The sequence below is a fragment of the Larus michahellis genome, chromosome 4 (genome assembly GCF_964199755.1).
Source record: "Larus michahellis chromosome 4, bLarMic1.1, whole genome shotgun sequence".
NCBI classification, from domain to species: domain Eukaryota; kingdom Metazoa; phylum Chordata; class Aves; order Charadriiformes; family Laridae; genus Larus; species Larus michahellis.
Window position 1 is genome coordinate 5,211,981 of NC_133899.1, and position 13,560 is coordinate 5,225,540.

General features: G+C 43.9%; 1 long non-coding RNA gene across 1 annotated transcript in view; it reads left to right on the forward strand.

The window, feature by feature from the left end:
* The window catches only part of LOC141743138 (uncharacterized), a 61,182-nt gene extending 53,834 nt beyond the window's left edge, over nucleotides 1-7,348 (forward strand). The window contains exons 2-3 of the long non-coding RNA XR_012586960.1: nucleotides 5,309-5,410; nucleotides 7,274-7,348. This is a non-coding gene — a long non-coding RNA (uncharacterized LOC141743138). The remainder of the gene's footprint in view (nucleotides 1-5,308; nucleotides 5,411-7,273) is intronic.
* The last annotated feature ends 6,212 nt before the right edge of the window (nucleotides 7,349-13,560 follow it).

Sequence of the window (13,560 nt, forward strand, 5' to 3'; positions counted from 1 at the left end):
GGATGCATGTCTTTAGCAGAAAAGTCTTGCCCGCTCTGTCTTCGCTTTCACATCCCCACTCAGAAAATGAAGATAAGGATCCTCAATTCCCTCCTGAGAGAACAGTCAAAGGTGTTTATTTATGTGCGCCGAGTACCAGGAAACACAGGATTTCAAATGTTTGTTTTAATGTTGCTCTGGAGGAAGTGAGTGGACTTGAGGTAGTGACAAGAAGAAAGTCTGGCTAATGAATGACACAGTCCAGGTCCCTGTCAGTCGTTGCTGCTCCAAGTCTTGTTGCTCTTTTTTTTTTTTTTTCATGTTCCAGTAATCTGAGCGTTGCAAGGACGGAGTAAGAGGCAGCCCAAGCCTGAGAAAGATTTCAGTTTAACTGAGGAAGAGATGAAAAAGCCAAGGAGAAAAAGCAAGGCAGAGGCTGGCCCAGGTGGAGCAGGATGCCCACAGCACAAGGCGAGGGGCAAAGCCCACATCTCCTGCACTTTTCCCCGCTGCCCTGTGCGTTGGACCAGGCTCTTCCCCATAAACGGAGGGGAATGAAGCGATGGCCAGAGACACGTGGTGTGGGATGGCCCTTGTCAGTGCATTGAGGAAGACGCATAACATGGACAACTACATGCAATGAGGGGTAGCAAAACTCTACTGCAAGGCTTGGACTTTTATCTAAGGAGTTTTTCTTGGATTTCCAGTGGGAATGCAGTCCAGGAGGCACCTGCACAGGTGTGTGCTGTGGGAATGCCCTCCCACAGCCTCCTGAGCCACCAGGGAGGGGGCCATCGACACTGCTGTGCTACTGCACCACCTGGGATGCTGAACCATTCTTAGGACTTTGGATCACCAAAGCCCTTTGGTGCCAATGAGAACTTCCACACAGATTTTAGCTGGCGCTGTATCCAGCCCTCAATGGATAATTTATTTGACTAATTTAGTCATTTAACATTTTCAAATTAAGTATAATTTTTTTATTAAAAAAAAAAAGGTGAAGAAGGAGGAAAAGAAATGGTTGGTTGTCTACTACCAGTTTTAGAGTGTAATATTTCTGACAGTCTGTGTAAGTTTCTCCATGGACAAAAGATCTCGTCATTTATCGAGCCATTTATTAATTAGAAGATTACAGCAAGACTGCTTCTCAGTAGCAAAAAAAAATAGACTTAGAGTTAATTATAAATGCTATAAGAGGGTATAAGAAGATTCATAATCCAGCTCACCCTTTCTTCCTGCTTCAAGTTATTCACAAAAACACTTAAAATACGTTGAACTTTAAAGCTGCTAAATCCTCTTCAGCAAAAAGACCTTAAACTTAGGTAGATGCTGTTATGCCTGTTCTTAGCCAGGTCAGGTCTAAATGCATAAAACACAATTTCAACATTAAAATCTCTCTGCATCTTGGTTGTTCTCCCCCTCCTTTGCCGGACGTGAGCTGTACGCCTGGTGGAGGCCTTTGCGTTCCAGTGTCTGACGAAGTTGTTCTGCCCATTCCCTGCGACGTCTCCTCCGTGATTTCCATCTCTTGCTTTCTGCTCTTTAAGGACCAGTTCCCTGCCTGTAAAGCACTGTTAGAGGTTCCTGATACCTGTCCCTCCCACATTTCCGCTTTTGTGAAACGAGAAAATCTGATTCTTATCTTTTGCTAAGAGTTTGAGTCCTATTTCCCATAGGACTTTATTTTTTTTTTTGGTCAGCTTAATAGCCACAAGCTCTCTCTTCACGCTTGATAATCCCTTTGATCTTCTTCACTCATTGCTTGGCAGAGTGCCATAAGGATGCTACTACCTTTAATCTTTTTTGCCATTGATCAGTAATATTCTTGTCTGCTGCTTCTCTGTGGTTCTTTTGCTGAAATTGCCACTACATCCCCTCTGTGTTTTCATGGAGGAAGCATCATAACATGGATAGCGCTTTAGGAGAAGATCACAGTTGTTGGAATGCGCAAAGAGTTTGAGGAGAAAGGTTAGGACCAGTAACAGTAAGTTTATCTGATGTTTTACATACGCGTACTGTAATATTTTTTCTAGATAGGGAAAAAAATACATTTGTTCTCAATTTCTGGTCTTTCGAGCTATCTCTGCTGCCTTTCTCTTCAAGGCACGAGGAAGGAATTCTACAAACTCTAAGCTCCCATTTCTAATGTCTCTCGATGGTTTGTGGATGAAATTATATCCTTTTACAAGGCAAATACTATATTTCCAAGAGCGAATCGTAACAAATGCGACTCGAGATCTGAAAACACCTAGCATTCCTTCTGCTTCTTGAAGTAGGTCATTGCCAAGCGCAGATTAGTTGATGATGTCGCTGGTGATAACAGGGGATGTAAAGTAAAACCTAACCGCCTTTCCACGGTTATGCTGCCTAACAGCAATAGTAGTAATTAAAAAAAAAAAATATGCTGTGAAGAAAGTGAGGCCAGCATGACTCAGAGACTCACAAAAGGTAGGCACTGGATCAAGAAGGAATCTTTTGCATATGTTCATTATTCTGGATATAATTACACTTCACGGCAAATGTGCTTCACCTGCCACGTTTTGTATATAGATTTTTAATCATCTAGGTTGTGAGGCGGGGGAGGAAGGAGACAGATTTGGTTTTGCCTATTATATGTATCAGGAGTCTTTGCAAAACTGTAATTCAAATGTGAGTCAGAATTTTGAGTGCTCCAAGGAATGAACCACAATTATAGACTCTTATGAATCTAAGATTGTAATGCATCAGTGGGACAAATGACTTTATGTTAATCTGTTAATCATTAAAAAAGGCCAGAGTTTGGGGTGGTGGATTTAGCTCACACCTTACTACCCCATTTTTTCAAAGCCCTCCCAGACAGAAGGTGGCTGTGTTGCAGTGGGGGGAGGTCAGATGATGTTTGGTAGATGTTTATTCTGGTAGTGCCGTCTTCACCTGCTATGGTTGGAAGTAGTGCGATCTGACCTGCTTATATCTTCTTTTTTTTTTTTTAGTTGATTAAACAAATTAAATAAAGAACTTTCTGCTTGTTTGAATTCTAAGCAAGCAAGGGCCATGGCTGCTCCACTTACACGACTGAAGGTCTTGCGTTCCCAGAGGAAGGAGTATCTTCCTCACAGCCTTGTGTTCAGATGTGTTTTATAACCAGAAGCAAAGTTGAATTCCTCTAGTAGAACAGAAGCTGCCGGTGCTGAAGCGTTGGGCTTTGTGATGTATAGCAGAGTGTCACCCGTACAGAGAGAAATTCTCCTCTCCACTCCCTCTGTATTTATACCTTGTACGTGTGAGTTATTGCATATTTTCATGTCCAAGGTCTTGATTGCCGGAGGAAAGAGTAATGGGTGTAAGGGAAAATTCCAATCTGGCTTCACCCTAGAATCTGGAAGGTGGTTATTTCAAAACATCTACCCAGGCTGTACGCGAGAGAACTGAGCATAGGGCTTAATTTGACACATAAATTCACCTCTTAATCCCATATGGTGCAATTCTGTGAAGCCGTGAAGCCACCTTACTCTTTCCAACACTCTCCCCAACATATACAAGAATTAGGGGTTTATTTCTTTGGGCAGTTCTGAGTTATTTATGTATTGGTTTTGTTGAGATTTTTAGGCTCAAGTTTATTTTCCTGTTCTCCTGATCAGTTGGCTCATAGGCCAATTTGAACAGTGGGTAGGAAAAGAGTAAATATCAGAAAAAAACACAAAATGCGTGAGAGGGGGAACCAGTCCTGCTTCTCCTCACAGCCCTCTTTGCTTACCAAATTAAGCATCCGACGCGTTATGAAGCTGTGCGTGTAGGAGCGCACCAGGTTGTCCCAGCATGAGGGAGTTTTTGCAGTGGACTCACATCTCTATTTGTTGCTGGCATCATTGTTGACACCAGTAGTAGTTTTATGTACGCAACACCTCCTGACTGAGCATGTGGGGCACTATGCAACTTGTTTCCAGAACCGTGCAGGAGGCTTAACAACATGGGATTCAAATCCATGCTGCTTGTAAAAGGTATAATTATTGTATGGTGTGTTTATTAATAATAAAAGTCATGGTGGGTAGCTTTCTGGCTAAACTGCTGTGAGAAACGAGACGTTTCCACCATCTCTCAGTGGGCCTTCCCATCCCAGACAGCAATACTCTAATTAACTTTTGTCAAGTGGTTCATTGAATCTAGCAAAATGGAGCGATCCGGACGTGCCTACAGATCGGTCAGCTGCTACCTAAAAAATGACTTTCTATTCTCCACAAGGAAAGAGGGGAAAAAATCCTACTTGCTAATGGTCAGTTCTCTAAATGCAGTGTGTCCTGGGACAACAGATGCACTCAAACTGAAGGGACACGTGGGGGAATGGAGCAAAAACACAAACTGTCAGGATTCATAAATGAAAGAACCAGAGGAGAGGGAGGGGAAAAAAGGAAAATCTTCCCCGAATTGCACGGTCCAGTAGAGAACATTTATGCAAAAGGTGGTAATAGCATTTCTCTTACGATGGAAAATAATGACGAACTACTGGGATTGAAATATTTAGTGTCCGTTTGAGGAAGAGTTAAAAAGCAGCAGTACAGCTTTCTTGGAGTCTGCATGCATGTGTAAAATCAAAAGCCTGAATCGTAAATTCTCATCTCCCTCACCTTTCCTCTCTCCCCAGTTCATAGGTTTTAATACAAGAAGAGACTATTATGATCATTTTTCCTGACTTGGACCAGTATCTAAAGGGAGCTTATTTCCATACAAGGGTCCTGTTGTGCCTTTTCCATCCCTACGGTTTTCTCCCCACATTTGGATTTTGCATTTTTCTGGGGTCTCGCAGCCCACCGCAACCCTCCGGCGGCTCTGCTGTGTTCCCGTTGAGTGCTGCCTGTGTACACAAAATTGTAAGATTGGCACCTTCGATTGCAAGCTTGTCGGGACAGGAGGCACGTCTGCCGTTCCACGAACTGCCTAGCACATTTTTAGTGCAGTCGTGATAATACGCTTCTGAAATAAGTTCTCCAGGCATAAAATGACTTTGGTGCCTAAAGTAGGTGTTTGCTGCTTCAATCCACGCTTTAGATCTTGAAGAACCTACGAGAAGCCCGGGGATTAGTTTTCAACCTTAAAGGTGCTGGAAATACTCAAAACTTATCCAACACCAAACCCACATTAGGAGGCAGAAACCTGTCAATTTTCTGCTGAGGCTGAACCCAGTAAATGTTCTCAGAGTCTTCCCTTTTGGGTCCAAACACACCCCAGCATCTGTTATTGCTTCCCTTCACTTAATTTCTACATGCTTTTCTATAATACAGCACCCCTCCTGTATGAAAGAGGTAAGACTTTAGCTCCCCTTTGTCTAAATCCCAAATCTTCTCTTTTCCAGGGAAGAGCGAGGTCTCTGTCAGCTCCCTTTCCATGCAATGGAAGCCGCCTTCGTCACTGCACATTTCGGTATTGGTAATCTTCCAGCTGTTTATACATACAAGTATGTGTGTATATCCATTGAAAAAAAAATCTGCATTTCTTTGTGTGTATATGAAATAGGAAACGTAGACTCCTTTCAACCTCAATCTAGTTTAGTTCCACAAAATACACCCCTAATAGCATAGGTAAAACTGCATAATTTTACAGTGCTGAATTGTTTTGACTTCATTTCGAGCAGGGAATCTGGGCTGCGATGTGAAAGTTCATGAGATCATAAAATCTGGCTCCTAAAATTGTGCCGTACAGTGAAACTACCAACTACTCCCTTCACAGATGCGAGTGTTATAATTACGGGTTTTGTAAGGTAAATTTGAACATAAATGCTTGCTTACATTTTAAATGTAAAGACATGTAAACGTTAATTACATGGTCTTTAAAGATAACCAATTAATTTCTTAACTAACAAACTCAAGAGCTAGATTTGGAAAGTCCCACTTCTGAGGCTGCCGGCTGATTTAGTGTATTTTTTGCTATGTATTGTGTTTTCTGGTGATAACATAATAGGCATAAATTTGATACACTGTAAAAGTAACACTGAAGATAGAATTTAAAATAGTTGGCTGTTCAGGAGGCTGTACGTATTATTTTATTGTTGGACAGTATTTCACATAAAGCTTAGAACAACAAGTCTTTTGGACTGTAGATGCTTTTTTGTTTAAGTCTTTGAACAGTATTTCAAGAATCATTGTCGACTTTTGAACTATATTGCCTTGTGGAGTCATAATATTAATTTATACAAACTGTAAACCTGTGTCACTTCCAAATTTGCAATTCACCATTCAGCTCTGCTTGAATAAATCATGCAGTTTTTCAAATGTAACAATGCTTTTTGCTGCCAATACTCCATTGCGACTTCTTGTTTAACCTGATTATTTCTCAGGGTGGATTTTTCCTCCTGCCATAATTTTTTCTAATCGAATGTGATTAGCTGCCACTGTGTTTTGCACAGGAGTGAGTGCCCATCAGTACAGCTTTTAGATATTTCATTGGTGATCCGTACGGTGAGGCTGCATTTGACGTTATCAGTGCAACAGAGGTGTGAGGATTTGCGCACCTCTAAATCACGCGGGAACGCAAGCGTGATGCCGCCCAGAGGTGGGCAGATGACTGTCCCACCTGGTCTCCACCACTGCGGGAGTGAGACCCATGAGCCCATCCCTTGGAGCTGGGAAAGCTGTTGCCTTTCAAAGCTGAGAGTTCCCTGCTCTTCTTTGTGCGTATTTCACACATTTGTGGGAGTCGACCGGAGTTTGTTGCTAGAAACTAAAGATTTCCTATTTTAGATAAAGCCTTTCTTCAGATGATCTCAAAACAGTTTAGGTACCCATGCACCGTGGTGGAAAAGTGCAGCTCCCTCTCCGCCTGCAGACCCTGCCGTCGTCAACACTAAGTTCAGCCAAATCACACTCGTCTGATGCCACGAGTCTGAGAAGAAGGAACACAGACTCCGAAGGTGCTTTACCAGGCTCCGAAGGTGCTTTACCAGGTCCCTGCTCCCTCTGCGTGGACAGGCGCTGCAGCACCTCGTGCCGCTCCTGTGGATGAGCTGCTGCTCTGCTCTGCCAGCTGTTGGCTCTCTTATATCCGCGGTACAAAGCCGGGATCAGCGGAGGAAAATGAAATACTAATGCTGCGTTATTAAAGCAAACTGCTGGGTTTGCTGTTCCCCCTGTAGAACTGGAATTTTTCGCGGGGAGAAGACTCGGCATTTCTAGCAGGGTTTTTGGACGTCTCGTGGGATGTGACCTCTGCCAGCTCGGCTGGAGAGCCACAGACCGCCAAGCTCCCCGCCAGCACTGCCGGAGCAGGAGGGTTTGAACCTCTCAGCTTCCAAAATTTGCCCTTCTTTCATCCTTTGCTTTAGGGGGAAGTTCTAATGGTGATATTTTGCGGGGCTGGAGCATTATCCCTGTGCTGCCAGCGGCCTCTGTGCCTGCGGTATGTAAATTTGTCGTCTCCAGAACTGTTTCTACGTGAAGTTGTGGCTCAGGCCTATTATCATTATTTAATGTCACTTTTGCAGCAACGTAATAGTAAAGCTTTTTATAAAATATATTATCATTCTGAACTTTGTTGTTAGCAAGACAAAGCAGAAATAACAGTATTCTGGGTTCAGCCGTCAATATAGAGGGTATATCATCAATCAAATCCATAAAGCTTTTAAGCTGTCTTGTTTTAAATTAAGGTTTACAATGCATTACAATGGGATATTTAAAACTGTGTACACGTTTTATCAGCTCCTCGTGACTCTGTAAATGCTTTCTGATTAGTAGGTCTAACCACAGCAGACTTCATTCAAAGCTGACTTTTACAATTAATTCTACTTATTTTGCAGGACATTACCATATTGTGTGGGGGGACTCAGGGCTCCGTTTTCATTTCTCGTCAAAGGCAAAATGAAATTGGAACCAACTTTGACATTCACTGAAATCTAACAAGGCTTGGTAAAATTGTTGAATTTAAAGTTTGCCATTAAATATATAGAATTTGGGCAGGATGTGGCATTGTGGTAGTGAAAGGGAGAAATATCTATAAGTGAATGCATGTCTAGTATATATGCCATCCATTACAATAGCGCTTACACGTCTCAAACAGTGCCATGGCTGCACAGTGTTAAATGCCATTTGGGTACATCAGGGAGACGTTAATGTGTTGTAAAAATCTCGCGTTCATATAGACAACACAGAAAAGGATGGAAAGGGAAACAGATGCGGAACGACTTGTCTGCAGTCAGACAGCCATTCCGCAGGAGAACTGTGATTACAACCAAGTCTCCTCATTTGCAGCCTGGTGCTCTGAATTCAACCAGCTGAAATCCCCATTCTTTTCCTTCTCATACCTCTGTGCCCTGACTGACAGCTGTGTAAGAGAAGCCCTGCTTAATTTGTAAGAGTAGATGCGTCATCATCAGTGGCAGGAGGGGCTTCATCTGCAGTGGGAGAAGGTCCCACTTAATCCTGCCCCCACACCGATAAGTGTCTGCTCTGGAGTGCGGGGTGTTTAACGTGGGAGGGGGTAGGTTTGATGTGTAAGAATAGTTTGATTTCCAGCCCTAGGCTTCTCTAGTAAACCTGCCGAGGCGGCAGTCCACCTGCAAAGCTTGGTGATCCACATAAAGACAAAGAATGGAGAGATGAGTTGGGATATAGAGGCTGTAGATGCAGACATCGGTGGCATAGAAATTCAATTTGGTGCTTGAAAATGGCTTTTTTTCTTCCCTTTTCCCTTTAGAAATTTGACACCCCATTGGCACGCATCTTTGGGATACAGCAGGAGGCCTGCGGACAAACAGGAGGAAAAGTAAAGAGGAATACACAGAGGGGTGAGGATGGAAGAAGGGCTCAGGGTGGAAAAGTAGAGCGTACATGGACAGGTGAGGTGAGCAAAGTCCTGATGGGAATGGAGCAGATCATGGAACAGGAACGGGGTTTCAGGTTGAATCATAACTGTATTGCCAAGCGTGACTGCTCTCTGAAATCTTGGTTGGCACTGCTAGACTAAAAAGAATAAGCTTCTAAGTTTCAAATTCAACCCACATTGTATTAATGGTTGTTTGAGTCATGCCCACAATCTGTGCAGTGGCAGGAGAAATCAGAGACCGATCAAAAGCTCAGATCAACCCTAAATATTCTCTTCACAATCTTAATAAAGGTTGCGGTCAAGGCAAGAGCTGGCTTTTAACTCTAACTATACAAGACTGACAACTAAATGAATGGGAAATGAAAAGCCAGTTTAATTGTTGCCTGTTGTTATTGTCAAAATGACCGGCTAATTAAATATTTATTGTTTACTGGTTTCAAGCATACATTTGGCATGTTGGGATACTGTGTAATCAGTAGATCATACATTTCCCTAGAACAAAACAGTAGCCTCACAAAAGCCTGTTGTGAGGATTAGCTGGCTAATGGGCTTGACTCACCCCCCTGAGCACCGAGGGTGCAATTTGCAATTGAGGTTTTGAGTTCCCAGCTGGAAGTGCTTGATGCTCCCATTGCCTCTCCCAGCGGGGGGGCTGCAGCTCTGTGCCTCCAGCCTGGGCTCTCTCGGAGCCCTGCCAGCAAAAGCTGCCCAGGAGGAGCAGTGATTTAGTACAGCTGGCTCCTCCGCTGCCTTTCCTGCCCTCACCTCCTGTCTGGCCACGTCCCACTCCTGTGTTTGACGGCTCATCGACTGCCCTGAGGAACGAGGTCGTGCTCCATTCCCCTTCCTAAAGGGAAGCTTCCCAGCAAGCAGGGATGTCTGAGACTCCAGAAATCAGGATGTTTTCTTCTCAGGCTACAAACTACTGGCTTTTTCCATCAGCAGGAAGAAGAGAGATCCTACAGGATCTCACACTCCTGCCAAGCCTTAGATGAACAGTGGTTCTTTAGGGTACAATGGTGACATGTAAGAAACGAGGATAATGAAGACCCGTGAAGATGCACAAAGTCTTAAGATATTCCTTGTGCTCCCAGCTCCAGCTGCAACTTTCCAGGAATGGTATGTCAGGGTAGGGGAGAAAGAACATTTGCACCACACCATGGCCCAAATGGATGGCAGCGGTTGGGTGTCGAACCTGAGAGATGTTCCTGTGAGCCCCTCCATGGGTGCAACGCTGCGAACTGCTCTGGGGAGGGAAAAATCACGCTCACAGACTGCGCAGCAAAAACCACTTCACGCCGAGGCTCTCAACGGAGCCTTTTTTTGATTTCCACCCCCGGGCGACAAGGCTGGGTGTCAGCAGACTGTCAGCCTCACTGGCACTCGCCGTTGGGTGAGGAGGGAAGGGGCAGCCGGGCAAAGGGAGAGACAGACCACCCGCGCCCCGCCGGCAAATGTTGCAGGGGAAGATTGCCAAGCTGCGAGCGAGCAAGGCTCAGGAACGCTCGCGGGCCTGGAGACATCTTTATTAGGAAGGAGGAGGAGAATCCAGGCAAGCAAAGCCAGGAGGAAGGAGGGAAAGTCTGCAAAAATGGGAGGGGGCTCATTGCAGGGAGCTTCACCCTGAGCTATTCCCACTAACAATCAGGCCTTTTTAGTAACAAAATAAAAACAATAAAAAGCAAAAGCTGGCATTTGCAATTTCTCAATTAAAATGTAATTTACACCCTGCGCTGTCTCTCAGATAAAAGCACGCTTTGCTCACCCAAGTGTGAAACAATATTTACAGAAACATTTCGTGGCTTAACATGCTGCTCTGACGTTACAGCGTCTGCACGGGCAGGGACAGGCGCGCCGGCTCTCTTGGCCAAAGGCAGGTCCCCACCCACAGCTCCAGGCATGTCTCTGGGGACCGTTAGGAGTGGAATTTCTCCAGAGCTGAGCTGGATGCCCAGGGCTCCCTTTGTGGCCAGGGCACAAAGACATACTGCTATAAAGTGGAACCCACCAAAGCCTGTGCTAGCTGGCTAGGCTGAGACCTTCCCTAGGAGACATCCCTTGCTACAGCAGCCTCTGGGCCTCGGCAGAGCATGTTTAACCCTCCCAGCACCTGATTTCAGGGTTTTTTCTCTGAGTGCGTTGGGAGCTTTGAGCCTGAAATGGGGTTTTATTGGGGTGGTAGGACTGAACAGGGGTGGGAACAGGGATGCTCTCGTAGGGGCCTATGTTAAGGAGGAGCTGAACCGCTGAGGGATGCTTTACTTCCAGCAGCTGCTCAAAGATGAAAAAAGATGTGCGGAGAAGGGGTTGCACTCTGCTACATCATTTCTGTTCCTTTTGATTTGCTTGTGAAGGCCTTCCAGCTCTGTCAATCCCAGATTGTTCTGAAGAGCTTTTGGCATGAAAAGGATCGGAACAGCTTTCTGGTACTTACCTTTTTGGTATGAGGTCTTGGCATGAGGTCTTCCAATGCAAGGATTTCATTTCCTGTACAGAATCGCATACTCCTTGCAATAGCTTCATCAGAAGATTCTGGTTGTACCAGCCCTCTTATTTTTTTTCCCAAGTTACCTAGATGCATTCCAGGGCAATGAATATGCAGTTTGTGTTTAGGAAAAAAAAAACACTGCATGAAAGTTAATGGAAATCTTATAACAAGCACCCCACTTCCATTAATTGATTCCCTAATCCAGTGAAGCATTAGTCATATGCTTAATTTTAAGCATTTGATCTCTACAATCAAAATTGCTGGCTCTGATCCGAAGCCAATCAAACCGTCAGCAGCTTTGCCATTGATTTCCATGGATGAGATCCAAAGGAACTATGCACATGTTAAAATTAAACACATCCTTAATTGACTTGCTGGGGGCCATATTTAGATCTCCTTAAATCACCTGTGCCAAACAAGGCCCTACGTATACTTATACCAAAAGAAAGAACAAAAATGCAGTGACCTCCCAAAAAAAAGGTACCTATCCCTGAACATATTAACTTACCCAGTGCATCGTTGTGTCTTCCTGGAGTTTGGCTCGTGCCCCTAATCCACTTGCTGAATTGAAAACTCTAGCCACCCCGACGTAGGCTGTCTCAGACTGAGAAATATTTGGGACCAAAACCTGCCCTGGTCACGGGAGGTCGACCACCTCTCCTCAGCCCAGTGACAATGCAGACGCATGGAGGTGAATGTCTGAAAAATCAGCCACCAAAAAAAAAAAGAAGTGTCACTGGGGGATTCGGAGGGATTTGGGGGTCTTTTCATACAGCAGAGCCTGCTGATGTCATGCTTCTGTCTGGTACGCCTGTTAAAATCTTGCCCTAAAATTATTATCAGAATTCAGGAACCCATCTTGGCTTGAACCCATCTCTTCTAATTTTTAAGTACTTCATCTGTAGTTACTCTAAGACCTTTGCTGGGAGTACATCCCCCCGTCTTAGTCTGGGTCCAGGGGACAGCAGGGTTTCCTCAGGACCCGTGGCAGGGAATTCGGTCCTGACCCAGAACATCTCCACCTCCTCAAGAGCCCAGTGTTGCAACAGATGCCTAAAAAAATTATTCTAGACTAGAAAACCCCCAAATTAGGCAATTAAACTGGCAAAATACCTCCAGTCGTGAAGAAATCTAGTAATTCCTGGGTTGGGGACTTTTTGTGCTTTTTTCCCCCTACTTTTTAAGAATTATTATTATTATTATTAGAATGGATTAGCCCTACACACTCTTATCTTATTTGCAAGCCAAAGAATTATAGATAATAATTGGATAATCTCTCAATTATCCCCAGTGACTTAATTATCATCATTAACTGTATTTATTTCACTAATTTGGAGGATTTCTTTTGGGGGTTTCATTCTCCAGGCCTATTAGTTTGACTGATAATGGGGCATACTGGCAATAGCAAGGCAGAATTACACAATTATTTAAAAAATGATGGGTCATATCTTGCAAAACACAAAGAAAAAGAAAACCCTATTCTATTTCAGGGATATATCTAAAATCAGGACTTTCAGCTCAGAACTTGATTATGTAAACTATGAAATTTCATCTCTGTTGCACTGTGATTCGGAATATACAGTGAAATTTGTTGTGTTATGCTACAACAAGAAATGGCTACTGTAAATTGAAAGTCGATGCAAAGAGCAAATACAATGCCTTAAGGAGAGTGTGTCGTGATCTGAAATTTCGGAGGTAATGCAACTTCTTTGTCTGACTGGTGCACTTGTATTTGAGCATAATTAAAAAGCCCTGGAAGTGAAACTAATTCCTGCAGCTTTATACTAAAAGATGGATCGCCTGACTAATGAGAAAGATCTCATCCACCGAGTCTCCATAGCGATGTCAGACCCCTTTTCAGCCCCACCTTGCTGCTGTTGAACCACAAAGGGTGGCTTGGGCTCGGTATCCAGCACTGTTAACTTCAACATTTAGGAAAACACATGATAGCTGGTCCAGCACCAGCAAGCAATAGATGACATTTCTTATTTCTTTCCACCCCAATTTTCTGTGAGCGGTTGTTGGGGTTTTGTTAAGAGCCTGAAGCAGAAAAATATAACTGTTGGAAATTACTTTACATTAGTTGATTATCTCTGGCTAAGTTGAGAGCATTTGGCCTTGCTTATTTGAAATAATTTAACATGAGAACCCCACGGAGGGTGGTAATTTACAGGGGATAGTCTCAATTGTGGTATATACATATTCCAAGGCAAAGGGTGGGGGAACTGCCAAACACATTTAGATAAATCTTTGAACTGCTGCTTATTATTCCAGGCCTTATCTTGTTTCAGGAGACCAAATGC